Source organism: Pangasianodon hypophthalmus, chromosome 16, assembly GCF_027358585.1.
Source record: "Pangasianodon hypophthalmus isolate fPanHyp1 chromosome 16, fPanHyp1.pri, whole genome shotgun sequence".
Taxonomy (NCBI): Eukaryota; Metazoa; Chordata; class Actinopteri; order Siluriformes; family Pangasiidae; genus Pangasianodon; species Pangasianodon hypophthalmus.
This window is the reverse complement of record NC_069725.1, coordinates 3,943,979-3,959,164: the sequence shown is the minus strand read 5'-3', so window position 1 is coordinate 3,959,164 and position 15,186 is coordinate 3,943,979. Positions and strand designations below refer to the sequence as shown.

At 36.0% G+C, this 15,186-nt stretch overlaps 1 protein-coding gene across 1 annotated transcript in view; it reads right to left on the bottom strand.

Annotated features, from left to right (window-relative positions):
• The window catches only part of ngfa (nerve growth factor a (beta polypeptide)), a 35,811-nt gene extending 28,345 nt beyond the window's left edge, over nucleotides 1–7,466 (bottom strand). Inside the window, exon 1 of the mRNA XM_034311646.2 lies at nucleotides 7,205–7,466. The gene's annotated coding sequence lies outside the window, so the exon portion shown is untranslated. The remainder of the gene's footprint in view (nucleotides 1–7,204) is intronic.
• Between the last annotated feature and the right edge of the window lie 7,720 nt (nucleotides 7,467–15,186).

Here is a 15,186-nt window from a genome sequence, read left to right as displayed (position 1 = left end):
ATTTGCGTAATTAAGTATTTGTGACATTTTCTGTGAGGAGATGTTTATTTAACATTCATGGAAGGAGTCTCCAGTATCAGCACTTTGTCTTAATAAATTCAAGGAAGAAAAAAAAGCTAGATCATTTGTAGGTGCTATAACATAAGTGTTAATAGGAACTAACTTTTTAGTGGACATTCCACAACATTAAATGTAGCTATAAATGGATAATACATTGTTCATTATTTTCCCATAACTGCATGCCTGGTCATGTTTTATTCCTTCGATGTTAAATATAACCGATGCATGAAAGTCATTTATACTCTCGCTTGTAGATGTGAGTGTAAATTCAGTAAACTGGGCGTGATGTGCAGTTTATCGCCTCAGTGAAGTTGAAGTAAATGTGATGAGCTCGTGCAGCGGCTGAATGGAACTGAGGATTTCTGAACATGTGGCAACATTCATTCAAACGCCCATGCAAAACGGGAATTCATTCCGAGTGGCTGTGTTATATAAAAATGCACATTTATTTAACAAAATTATAGCAAATAATCATTTTGTGCCTGTTACTGTAGCTCAAAATTGAGATTTTTTTGTTTTCTCCCACACCATATAGAAAAGGTAGCAGGGATTTAAAAATTCTGGTTTATTTAATGAAGTCTGTTATTTTCAAATGAAATGTGGGTATGTGTCTGTTTGTAATTATAAAACCAAACCAAAGCATAATCAAAAAGAGTAAATGAACCTTATACATAACAAAGGCACAACACATACTTCCAAGTACAACAGTAAGTGTTCACATTTAAAAGCAACCTTTATTCTGGAAGTTTCCTTCCCATTAATCACCACTACAGACATTTCGGAAATTTCCTACATAAAGAGATCCAAGTGCCAAACTAAACTGTCCAGATGACATGAATTACAACCTTCTGACGTTTTTTTTTTCTAAGAGGCAAAAAAGGGAAAATGTGAAGGAACAAAACTTTTCAGAGTTTGCGACAGTACTGCAGTATTTGTGCTGTTAGTGTCTGAGGTCTGTGAGGTGATGGCATCCACAGATGGTGGTGATTTATTATAATCAGAATATTTTAATAATGGGTTGCTCTCTCTCTCTCTCTCTCTCTCTCTGTCTCTCTCTCTCTCAGCTCTAACGTGTAAGTGTGTTGTGAGTAAATGTCTCCGGCTCAGTAGAGTCTCAGTGACGTGAACTCTGACTCAGCTCGGTGTCGCCAAGACAAACACGGTGAATCTCATCCTAAACACATGTCTCTGCAAAACACACACATCACTGTGGAACTGCGCAACCAGAGCCAAACACACAAACAAATTACCTACTGAATCCTGCAGCTCTTGTAGCTGGAAAGATCAGGAAATAACACTTTATATCTAATCTGTCATAAGCCTCCTTTACTGCTTAGCTACATCAAATTATTAGCGCTACTCTTAAAACAAGAAGCAAAACTCACACACCAGCCATGTTTTATATATTCAGCTACATTTACACACGTCTCTGTTGACCTAATTTGGAGACTTTGAGATTAGTATAATTAGTAATAGTAATTAGTCATAGTATTAGCATCAGGTCAGACTAACATTTAACTTTTAAACTTTTAAACTTTAGCTTAACTTTAACTTGAACTTTTTTAGTTTAACTTTGGCTGAAGTAACCATCAGAAGCTTCCAGAACATAAGCCACTGAAAAAAAAAAAGTGGCTACTTGTGGGCGCTTATTTACTTGATGTTGTGTGTAGTGTTTTTTTTTTTCTTTTTTGGGTCCTTTAACAAATATTATTTACTACATAGCAGAATTAATAAAGTAATGAACATTCATTCAGAAATGTTTGGAGACTTTGTGAGATTAGTGTAGTATTAGCATGTGGTCAGACAAACATAACTGTTAAACTTTACCTTAGCGTAACTTTGGCTGAAACCATGTGATGATGTTGACACACAAATGCAGTGAGAGTTCAGATTGAATGACGGACAATTATTACACAAAGAGCAAGTTTCTACTGTGAACAGTGTTGAATTCAATAACAGTAGATCCAGCATTGCTAATCTGTACAGTAGATACAGTATTATTACTAAATGACATACTGTTTAAATTTGAACTAGGAAGCTGGTTGAATGAAGTCGACTGTAACTCCCCTGAGAGTGTGTGTGAGCGTCCCAGCTGCTCTCATTAGGCCTCATTACGTCTCATTACACAGCGGTGTGCTACGCTGCGTGAGCACATATCTACAGAGACAGACCTTTAACTCAGGTTCAATGGGAAACCCGAGAGGCCTCATGAATAATAACAACACACATCATTGTATAGGAGGAGAGGGCCACTGTCCATCTGCTTCCATACCTCAGATCAGTATTACCGTGTATACCGTTTTCCCTGTTTTTTTATCCCTCCAATTCAATTCAGTTCAGTTCTTTTCTTCAATTCTTTATTGACATGACCAAATACATTTACCATTTTTCCAAAGTATTTCTTTCTTTCTTTTTTTACTTATGGTCTTTTTTTGTCTGTAGGTTGGTAAATTAGATCTATTGCACCCATAACATTTGCATTCACATTCAAAAAATAAATAAATAAATATTGATATGGAATCCTATCCAAAACTGACCCTGAAATCATCACACTGATATAAAAAACACTCTTTGCCAAACTTGCACTAATGACCATCTAAGATGATGGGAAGTGGTTTTGCTCTATTCAATGCAATAGTTTTTAACAATACAAGATTTTAGTCCTTTGATGAAAGTGGTGGTTAAAAACTTTGTTAAAAGAGTTAAAATAATAACTTTAATTTGCAGTGATAGTCATGATGTTGGACTTTTTTGGGGATGGTTTTATTGATAATTTGGCTGTTTTTGTTACACAAACCTGGCAACCCTGCAAACAAGGATCATCTAGTAGAGGCTTTACTAATCCAAAGCTCACATTGATCATTTACATAATGTCTCAATTTCACAAATAAACATAAAGAATAATATTTTTAGCATTTACAGCATTTAGCATTACATTTACCCAGTTGCTTATGTCAATTTTCTGCCTCCGTGGTTGCCAAATTTTTCTTGAGTAGAAGTGTCTGAAACAGGGTTTATCGGTAGCATCTATCCCACCATCTAAATGCAAGCATTTGCTTTCAAATCTGAATAAAAATCAGGGATAGAACATGCAGACTGAAGAAGGAAATAGTATATTTCCACATGAAGAGTGTTAGTTATAACTTTCACAATAATCACTGCAAAATTCAGTTTATTTTAACAATATGGCTTCCAATCTCCACTCTTATTCTGCAGCTTATAAAATAGCACTTGATCCAGCACATCCAATTATTCTGCATGTTATTTTTCATACTGTGCTCTGACAGTAACTCGGGCACACAACTTTATGTATACACAAGCTACTTCATCAAGAATTACTTTGCGCATGTAACTAAATTCTGAATACGGTCCTTAGTTTCCTGGTCTGAATCAGAAATTGTTCTCTGCTCATTATTTCCTAGACTGAAGAACCATGTGCATATGTAGCACAGTCCACATTATGGGGTGTTCACATGGAACTGTTGAATTCATGCTTTTAACATGCACACAACATGTTTACGTGTTAAAGCTGTGGGAACACTGTTGCTAGGCAACATAAATTGAAGACGGTTAATGACTGGAGCTGGCTCTGTTAATTATTGTGTACAGACAATGTGATGGTAAAGTGTTGTCAGAAATAAGACAGAACTTTTAAGGATATTAACTTGTAAATTAGTAAGACTCTGTTATTGAGAATATGTCAAAGTTGTGTCACGACTTATGAACTCTACCAGCAGGTAAATGTTATCGTATTGCCATAAAATCTAAAGACCTGAGGAGATTGGATATACTGTAGCATGGCTAATAGCGAACACTACAGAATAGCTAAACATACTCACGTGTAGGAGGAGGAGATAGGCGGCATTGTTAGGTTTTATTGGATTGAAACGGGATTTTTTTTCCCCTCTATAAAGCCTGCACTAACTCCCGCTCAATTCCCGAGAAGCATGTTATTCTTTACAGATGTTGGCTGTTAGTTGAGCAGGATTTTATTTTGTCAGGCTAAACTATCAAAGCCAGCTATCTTTTTTTCTTTCCAAAGAACAACTTACGATTATTTATTACATTTATAATACATAAGAGGGCTGCTTAGGCTCTCAGGCCTAAATCCTTTAAACAGAAATATACAGTAATTTGTCTTTGAATGGAATAAATGCAGCTCTTGGTGGTCTCAAGCTAAATGATCAAATCCAGACGCTAATACACAACTTTGGTTGTGCTTATTTTTTCTTTGGTTGTGCTTATTCATTTATTCATATAAATGAATTTGCACTGAGATGTTTCTTTCATTAGTGAGCAGGTGGTGCTAATCATTCCCTGGTTCTTGGCTAGCTTTTCATATAGAGATATAATAAAAAATACATATAGTTTTTAATTTTTTTATTTTAATTTTTTTTACTTTTGGTCCATAAATTTTCAATTAAATTTTAACATTAAGATCTTGGGAAAAAAACAAAAAATCAAAACTAGACGCGTTTACTAATGGAAGAAAATCTCACTTTTAAACACAAGGAAAAATTTATGTTATACTGTAAATAGCTTTCTTTATATATTATCTTTATAGATTTTGACAGGAATTCACCAGTGTTCCAAATCTTCATACACACAGTGTACTTTAAGTGTGTACGGAGCTTTAAGACACTAATCACGTTTAACCGTAAAGTTATAATAACAATTGCATTGCATTATTATAAAAATAGATATATGCTTACTAGGAACTTTGAAGAGTTCACCAGTGTTTTATTTTCTCTGGCAGCTGACCTGTGAAATCCAGACTGATATACAGTGTTTAGGGACACTTCTGCCCAACAGACATCTTGTATTATGCTAATTTATTACATTTAACATCCATAAGACATCTGCTTGGTTTCTCAGGCTCAAGTCTACATAAATATAATTTGACAAATTGTATTTGAAATAAAATGGAACAAAAGCAGGTCTTGGTTTTCAGCTCTGTACACACTTCTGTCTTCAGTGAACTTTTTTTTCTCCCCTGAGGCAAACTCTGATTCGCAGTTATTAAAGTTAAGCTGATCTAAATCAAACAGTCACAAACAGTAAATTGAATCAGCCGAGATCTGAAGATTAGAAAGAAATCAGCACATTAGAGGAAGAAAAGCTTGCTATGTGAATTAAATGTGATAAATAAATACAAGTTTTTCTTTTTTTTTTTTTTTTTTTTTTTTTGCTAGGCAGAGATCTGACTAAATATAATTATTTTTACTATACAGACTTTGGCTATAGTTCATCAGTGTCTTGTGTGAACGTATTTCATTTCACATGCTTAAGAGAGCTGCTCGGGTCTCAGGCATAAGACTCGGAAATGAAAATATAGTTTTGGATTTGAAATAAAAATAGTTCTTGGTGCTCATGGATTTAGATGTGGATTATGATCATCCCTAACTATGTAGTTATACTGTATGATTATATTAGTTTTTTTAATTTCTGTATTTTTATGGCATGGATTAAGGTTTCTTTCCTCACAATGCTCCTTTCAGAACACTGTTAGTTCATTAGTGTGGAAATTTCTCTGACAGATGAAGCTGTTAAAGCCAGACTCTCACAGCAGGGACATTTCTGACCAACAATCATCTTGTATTGTGGTCACTTATTAAATTTCACTTGCATAACAGAGCTGCTTGGTGTCTCAGTCCTAAGTGTTGTATAAAATAATATACAAAAAAGTATTGGAATAAATTTTCAAAGACTAATTACTCCCCATAAAGTGTTTTTTATTATTATTATTTTTATTATATATGTTTGCTGATCTGTCAATCTTTGGTGTTCTGTAAAAGGTTTATTTGTTGTGTGTGATCAGTGTAATATATACTATAATTGTATGTAGCATTAAACACTTGTCAGGGTCCATTTTTACTTTACCTTTTAACTTCCTTTTTGCCTTAATTTTGTTACTTTTACATTACTTTCATACTACTTTAATTATTGCATATTTATTCTATTTTCTTTTACATGTTATATTTTTTATATTGTCATTGTTTTCTTCTTTCTGTCACTGCTATTATTTAGTGCATTATTATTATTTAACTGTTTTATGGTTTTATTTTTTGACTACTTTTTATTTCATTATTTCTGTTTTTTCTTATTTATTATTTCTCTACATTTTTAATGTAATTAAATTATTATTAAGCATTCCCTTCATGTATTATATTGTATATATATATATATATATATATATATATATATATATATATATATATATATATATATATGTATATATATATATATATATATATATATATATGTACATGACAATAACCCAATACCTTTGGCTGACTGCCCGCCAAATTATTTTAGCTTCCTGGCTCAAACTGGACTCTGATGAGACACTGTACTCCTGCTGATGTGTTACATTTTGTTAGCACATAATACAAAGCTCCAGTGCTTATTTCCCCGGGCTGCTTGTCCGGTGTTGTCCGGCTGACAGACTAACCCTCGACTCCGCCCAGCTGAAAACGCTAAGAGCGTGTAACGTGTTCCATGTCTGCATCGATAGTGAGCCCCTCTGGTTGTGTAACATGATCAGCTCGTATAGAAGGAAAATGAGAGAAAGACAGAAAGGGGGGTGGTTGGGGATTGGATGGCTGATGTTTCAGGGGTCTCTCCCTTGGTGAAAGAGGAAAAATGTTTGAGAAGATCCCACTTTACCTTGCACACCATCAATTCCCACACATACACACACACACACACACACACACACGTACTTAAGTAGTGGAGGGAATTTGTACCAGACCGCAGTTTATTCTTGTTAAAGCTGTGGAATTTTATTCCAATTAGGAGAAAAAACAGCACAGCTTTTACACTCCTCCTTAATAATTCTCATAGTGGTGAACTTTTGTGGAACTTTGCATCTCATTTTTAAAACTTTTTAAACTCCACCATTTGCATACACACACACACACACACACACAATATGTAGCAATATTCTTGCGATATTATTATATTATTTCCTTTCTTGCATTTCAGGTCTTTCTGCTTCATGCACATAATGACAGATGTCTCGTTTTGCACGGACAGGTAGAGAGAGCAGCCAAAAACATTGTCCACACACACACACACACACACACACACACACACACATACGCACAGAACCTCAGCGAGGAACAAATCAGCCGTCGGCCCTTACCTCAGATCTCTCAGATCTCTTCTCTTTTTCCTCTCTTGCAACTGTGTGCAAAATAAAACAAGTCCCAAAGTTGATAATAGTCCAGCTTGTTTAATTTTTTTTATTTTTAATGTATTTATCCCAAACTCAGAATCCTCTTGTTGTGTGGTTTTTTTTTTTTTTGATAATCTGATTATCCAGGCTCAACTCTCTGTCTCTTCAGGAAAATTGATGGCTCTGAAAGTTGCACTCGTACATTTCTCTGCTCTGAACTTGCACTGAGTGAGCCAGCAGGTCCTAATGCCTTCACTTCTCCTCCTCCTCCCTTCTTCCCTTCTTCCCTCCCTCTGTTTAAGCTGCTCCTCCCCTCCGCGGCTCATCATTTCACATTGATTGAACTCCGACAGTTTTATTTCGTAGCACTCCACTCTCGACACCTGTCAAAGTGTTTTTTTTTTTTCTTTTCCCCTCTATAAGACTAGACTGTAGAGAAGAGGAAGAAAGCCAACAGAGAGAAAGATGAATTTGTGTGAAGGTAGTTTGGCACTTTTTTTTCCCACAAGTTGTCTGTTTTAGGGTCTAAAAGTGAACGTAGATGCATGCCATCAATGTTACAATTTCTAATGACTCTTTACTGACTCAGTAAAACACACATACACACACGCAGACACACACACACACACTCACAAACTATTCCTCAAGCAATTATCATGTGATTACACGTTTTACTGAAGCATTGCACATGGTCCCTGGAGGACTAGTGGTTAGGCCACGGTGCTTTCACTGCCATGGCCAGGGTTTGATTCCCTGCCAGAGAACCGACCCCAGCCACTGGGGTTGCACACGCCAGTGCCGGTCTCAAGCCTGGATAAAATTGGGCAGGGTTGCGTCAGGGAGGTCCAGTATAAAAACTGTGCCAAAACAAAATATGCCGACCAATGATTCGCGATGGCGACCCCCAACAGGAGCAGCCTAAAGAAGAAGAACAAAAACAACTGAAGTATTGCACATGAAGTATGCAAGGAATAAAAAAACCAGGGGGTGTGCTGTTATAGGAAAACAATCAATGGTCCTCTTATACCACAGCAATGTGTAATCAATTTAATGTACTGGAACGTCTGCAGAACAAGTTCGTTGCTGTTATCACTTATGTTATAGCAGCTATAAACAGTTGTTTCCTCACCAGCCTCTCTTTCTTTTCTCTCTTGAAGTTAAGACAAAAAAAAATTAAGCTTGTCATGTTAACCACAAAGAGAAACCACAAAGTGTAAACTCCTCTTTCCTGAAGATGTTGGAAAACTTCACCATATCAACAAATACACATTTTATTCAATCTATTTATGTGGAGCATCTGCCTGTCCCTGTTACTACAGAAATGATAATGTATCAGAATAAGTGCATTAATATAAAGCTGTGATATGCAGCGGAAACTATTGTCAGAGCTGCTGTTATAGAAAATTAATCAACACCTTCTGACCAATGTGATTAGAGAATTCAACAGTGCTGTGGTGTAAAAAGGATTACTCACTAGTTTCAAGGATTAGTGGCTGGTTATGGTTAATTTTAAAATAATGGTTATGTTTAAACTGATTAAAAATCAGCACTTTATTGTTTCAGTGCAAACACTGAAACACAATAGATAATGAGACTTTTTTTTTTTTTTTAAAGAAAACTTTATGTTTTGGTGAATTGACTACTTTTGACAACTTACTTCAGATCCAGTTACACTATATGGCCAAAATATGGCCATATGGCTTATATGGGTCTTCCTGTGGTGTGAGGAGAGGTCTGCTACAATAAAAACTTCCCTAAAACCCCTGGAAATTGTCTTGCTCTGCATTGCATCGGCCATGAGCTTAATTTTGGTTTTGGTGGAAGACGATAGAAAAGAATGCTTCCCGGAGTGTCTTTATACTGCGGAAAAAGCCCCCAGACCTCTTTTCCCACAGTACACAATAGAATCTTTGCACATCCACATGTCAATTTGGATGAAATGTACACCACAGTGTACGGCCAAAAGTTTGTTGACACCTGACAATTACAGTCATCTGTAGTTTTCCCCCCAAATGTTACTACAACATTGAAAGCACATAACTGTACAGAATGTCTCTGTATGCTGTAATGTTACAATTTCCCTTCACTGGAACTAAGAGACCCAAACCTGTTCCAGCACGACAATGCCCCTGTGCACAAAGCGAGCTCCATGAAGACATGATGTGCCAAGGTTGGAGTGGAAGAACTCGAGTGTCCTGCACAGAGCCCTGACCTCAACCCCACTGAACACATTTGGGATGAACTGGAACACCGACTGCACCCCAGACCTCCTCACCAACATCAGTGCCTGATCTCACTAATGCTCTTGTGGCTGAATGAACACAAATCCCCACAGCCACGCTCCAAACTCTAGTGGAAACCAATCCCAGAAGAGTGGAGCTTATTATAACAGCAAAGGGGGAATAAATCTGGAAATGGGATGTTCAACAAGCACGTGTACGTGTGAGGGTCAGGTGTGCACATACTTTTGGCCATATAGTATATGTAATCAAATGAGTTATAAAATTACACAATATTCTGTATACACTATATTGCCTCTGACTCAAAGTACAAACAAAATTCTTGTGCATTTGTGATCTGAAAGCTGCTTTTACCACCTTTTTTCTGAGGATGTAGTTTGCATGAAGATTATTTGGAAGGTAACTTTTGCAGTTTGCACAAATATAAAAGTGAAATATCTTTTATATATGCAGAAAATATCATCAGGCCTGTCAAAAGCAAGCAGCTGTGACTGTCTACTACTACTACTACTACTAATAATAATAATGCCTTGTTTACTTACAAATATAATGCACCAAAGTTGCAGCTCTTACACAAGAAATTTCCTTACAGTCCTTACAGACACTAGAAAGACAAAGCCTATTGATTAAAATCCTCGAGTCAGGTTTTAAAGCCCTTAATGGCTGTAGCATTTCCATCCACCCTTTAAATATTTGATTGGCTCTATTTCAAATCATCAGTTGCAGGATTACTAAACATTATCTCAGGCATCTCTGAATATTAGATCGACTGTGTTCCAAAATCAAATGCTGGCTTCAAGTTACTGTATGTTATTGATAAGATTAAATTCTCCTCTAATATGGCCCAGGACATTGCTCCATTCATGATTCCTTCAATGATGTCTAATGTGCTGTTTACAGAGAAGCAGCCCCATATCATGATCCTCCCACTTCCATAATTCATTGTGTGTGGCGCTCTTGAGATCATACACGCAACTCTTCTTTCTCTGAACATGACGAGCTGCCATAGGGCTCTAATTTTGTTTCGTCTTTTGTTCCAAAAGAGTTTTGATTTGTCTAAATGCTTGGGTGTAAATTTTAGATGCACATCTCTGTGCTGCTTTTGTAGCAGAGGAGCTTTGTGTGAGGTGTAGGAATGGAGATGATTGAGGTGCAGTTCATTGCTTATTGTTCTCTGTGTAACTGTTGTTCCTGCTGCTTTCAGGCCGTGCTGCAACTCTTTTTTTGTGTGATTGCTGACTTTCTGTCTTACTTTCTTTATCATTAGTATGAGAGCACACTGAATTCTTGTGTGGTGCACCTGTCCGGGGAAGATTAGTTGTGGTTCCATGAACGTCTACCTGCGTGTTATCAAACCAATTGTACTGACAGGGATGTTTAAGGTCTTTGCTATGACTTTTTTGCTTTTTTTCATTCGAGTGTTGTTTATTAATGTGGTCTCTGAGAACTTTAGGAAGCTTCTTCATCCTCACCATGATGCTACTTGCTACTACATGGCAATGTCTTTTAAAATTTAAAATTTAAAATTTGCCTGTTTTTTTTTTTTTTTTGCTTCATTTATATCTAAAACGTGATGTTTTTATGTAAGTTAATGGTAGCTGAATAGTTTCTTCCCCTATTACTTTCATTTATTAAACATATTGTTTATGCGACATGAATACATACTTTTTTCTTCATACTTCCCCTCACTGTATCATCATGATTTGTCCTTCACTGGAGATTTTGTACATATTCCCTGCACCGGATATCATAGCACTGAGGATTATTGTGCAGTTGCTTTTAATCCCTTGTCTTCAGTGTGTTAGCTTTAATGTACTGATCTATAGAATGCTGTCGCACCACACCCAGCACTAAACACTGAACACACACTGCTCATGTTACACAACATAACAAAACCTCTTTGCTTCTGCTTGACATTTCTGAGTGTGTTTTTTTGTTAGCAGAGAAACAGGATTTGGATTTCTGCAGGTGATATCATACCTCATTATGAGATATCAAATGTTTCACGACTGACTGAATTGTGCTAATCAGTGCAACACACATGGCGTGACACTGATGGGAGAAATATATTTTACATGTATTTGCTTAAAAGACCACAAATAGTCATTTTTCTTAGCCCAGTACAACAATGCTACGGTTTGAATGCTCACCGTAGAAATATGTTTTAGCAGTGATGTTTAGAAATGAAATAATTTCTTTTAATGCCATTTAAATAGGAATTGCAATGACAGAGGAAGTGTTTGACTTACCTGCATGCGCACTATTAATTAAGTAGATAACAAAAGTTTGGAAATACCTGCAATCTTATATATGATTCATTATTTTATTCATTTAAAAACGTAGATCTGAACCATGTAAACAGACATCAGTGTTTAATTTCAGATGGTTAATTTAGTATCTCAAATATTTTGGGGGGAGAAATAATTCTGCATGTATGGTGCCCTGCGATGGACACCCATCTAGGGTGTGTACGCTCACCCACAGTATTCCCGCAATAGACTCCGGATCTGCTACTACTCTGACCAGCATAAAGTGGTTACTAAAGATGAATGATCTGAATATTGTGAATACCTTTTGTATAATATTCACAGTATTCTCCTCAGTGGATCTGGGATTTGATTAACACTTTCCAGTACTGGTGGAAATCCACAGAGCTGTCAGAAATTTCAGGACTATGGAGAAATTGCAAGTTCAGTTCAAGTTAATGTGATAATTAATGCTGTTTTTTTTTTAATTAAATAGACTCTGATGTCTGAACTGTGTGGAAGGCATTAATTGTGCAATTAAGCTGTACTCTGTTATTTTTGTGGTCGACTGCTTCTATAACATTTAGGAAAAAAAGCCACAAAAGTCCTGTTGTTGAATTTCATTGTTAGACATGAGGAAATTTATATAATTTATATCTGTGCTTCGAGCAGAGTTGCCAGATCTGCATGACAAAAGCAGTCCAATTAACAAGCAGTATTAAAACACATAGTTTCCCTTAATAGTTCTTTCACCAAGGTCATAAAATGACCTTATAGTATTATGGATTGTCAGAAGTTTTGGCAGTTCAAAAATAACCCAATTGTGCAGGGAAATGATGCACCTGGCAACACACAATTACACCTGGTTTTAGTAGACAGACAACATTTTGTGCAAAACTGGCCGCTGCTAATTACCCAAAGTTTATTGTATTGAACACAATATAAGCAGTCAGCCTCACTTTCCATTTCTCCACCCTTTTTCGTGCCAACTTTTTGTGATATCCTCCTTAAAATCATGTGTATAAGCGAGAGAAGAATGCTTTGTTTTACTACATGCATGGTGACTAAATTTCAAGATTTGTCACACAGATTTCAGTGAGTGGTGAACAAACTTTATCATTTTTGTAATTAACTACTTCAGGTAATATTGTAAAATGTAGGATTGAAACACACTGAAGGAATGTCGGGGAAATTGGATTTATAATTACCAGCTTATGATGTCATAATAAGCGTTACAGCAGTTGACCAATCAGTTTAAGCTTCAGCTAAACTCACACTCACTGGAAGTCCACACTCATTACAATCCTAACACACACTCATTATACAGCTGAGTGAAATTGCTGTGGAACATTCATATTTGAGTTGAAACTTACAGTTGAAACTCTGAGCAACACGCATGGTGCTTATTTACACCTAGCTGTGGGAGAGCGGAAAATTTTGCAGCACGCAAAACCAGCTGCCTCTAATTGCCCAACATTTATGACACTGAATGGATTATGTAATCAGTCACATGTCTGATTTCTCCACCCTTTTTTCTTGCAGACTTCCCAATTTTTGCACAATCCTCCCTCAAATGCATTTATTTTCAATGAATATTTCTGCAGTTTATGACCAGCAATGCTAAGTGAAAGCATCAATCTGGATGTAGTATGATGACATGATAAATAAACACTAGCCTACAAGTGTGGAATATTCACTGTGGAATATTATTATGAATATAAATCTGGAATATTTCCATATCTCTTCCCACCGATCAGCAGTTCTTCCTGTGAACATTTTCCTCCTCTCACACACTTTTAATTTAATTGCTAACATTATGTGTTCATGTTAGCATTTTAGTGTTTACTGACAGTGCAATCTTGTTGAGTTTTTGTATTTGGGTCATTTCTAAAGGATAATTAACAAAGAGTATTAACACACTTAAAAAAAATTCTTGACTTTCAATCTGAAGGTCAGGTATCTTTAGAATGTATTTTCCTGCTGTGTTTGTAAAGTGCCAGCTGCTTCTACTCAGCATTCTGAGATATGGCCTGGTACTGAACCATGTCTGCACGACTACGTATAACACACCCTTCACTCAGTGAGTGGTCTCTACAAACAAGACATTCCTACTGTGCTAAAAAATCAGAAAATATGCTACTCATGCATGAGATGTACACAAGAACATTCCACTAACTTTGTTAGTTCAATATCAAGCTCCTATTATCCTCACACTAATGTATCATTAACCTCAAATCTTAAACCTCTAGAATTAAATCTCAGCTTCTAGCTTCAGATGTTATGCTAACATTATAATAACTTTACAGTAACACTTACAATACACTAGCCTCATGCTAATATTATGCTACTTTATTCATTAACTTTACATCATTACACTCATCACATGCTACTTTATGCTAACAATACACTAATTGTAGCTTTGTGCTTAATCTTGATCAAAATCACACTAACCTCATATTATCTGTATGCTAATATTGCATTAACTTTATTCTAATATTATTCTCATGTCACACTAACATTATACCTCACAGTAATATTAACTATTTTAACTGTATAACTAATATTATGCTAATTTCTAATCAAGCTCATACTAAAGCTACACTAACTTCACTTAACTCTCATTCAAATAAAAATAAAATGTGCTTGTGTCAAATCAGTTATTTTTTTACATTTTCTTTTAAAATTCTTCAAATTCTGAGATATGGCCTGGTACTGATCCCTGGCTGGCAGACGATAACACACCTACACACTGTGTTTGGCTCGTCTTCACCCAGTGTGTTGGCTGTCTCAGAGCAACACATTCCTGTGATGGCAGAAAATTCAGAAACCATCGATCTTAGCTGAGGTTACACATGCTAACTCTGCAAAGGAGGCCATTATTTCCTGTTCCAGCTGGCTGATATTTATTTAGATACTCATGTTTGAATAAGAGCAACCATGCCAGAGTTAAGTGGATGAAAGATTTTCAATAGAGTGGCTTTGATAGTAGAAACCTGTGTTTTCCTGGTTGCGCTAATCCGTGTGTGTATTTGTGCTCACTGAGAGGAAGTGGTTGGACAGGTTGTCATGTATAATGTGGGCATGTCTGCTTGGCCTGATTACACCCTATTATTCTTGCAAAATGTTGACGTTATGGTTGATTTTCTAAATGGCCCACATGATTCTGGCAACTGTATCAACTGTATCAACAATATAAATATAGCTAAACTTGCTAATAAAATGCTGTTTTTGTTTGAATTATGAACTACTATTTACTTGGCAAAGAGAAATGCGTATCAATTCGCCATTGCCGAGTCTTAACTTTTACTGTGTGTGTTCTCGTGATTTCTAAATGAAATGAATTGGATTTGGACAACAACAACAACAATAACAACAACAACAAAAAACCTGCATTTAAAAATGTAATTTTTGGATAATTCGTGTTGTATAGATTATCAAGCTTATATCAAATTTCTTAGCACAG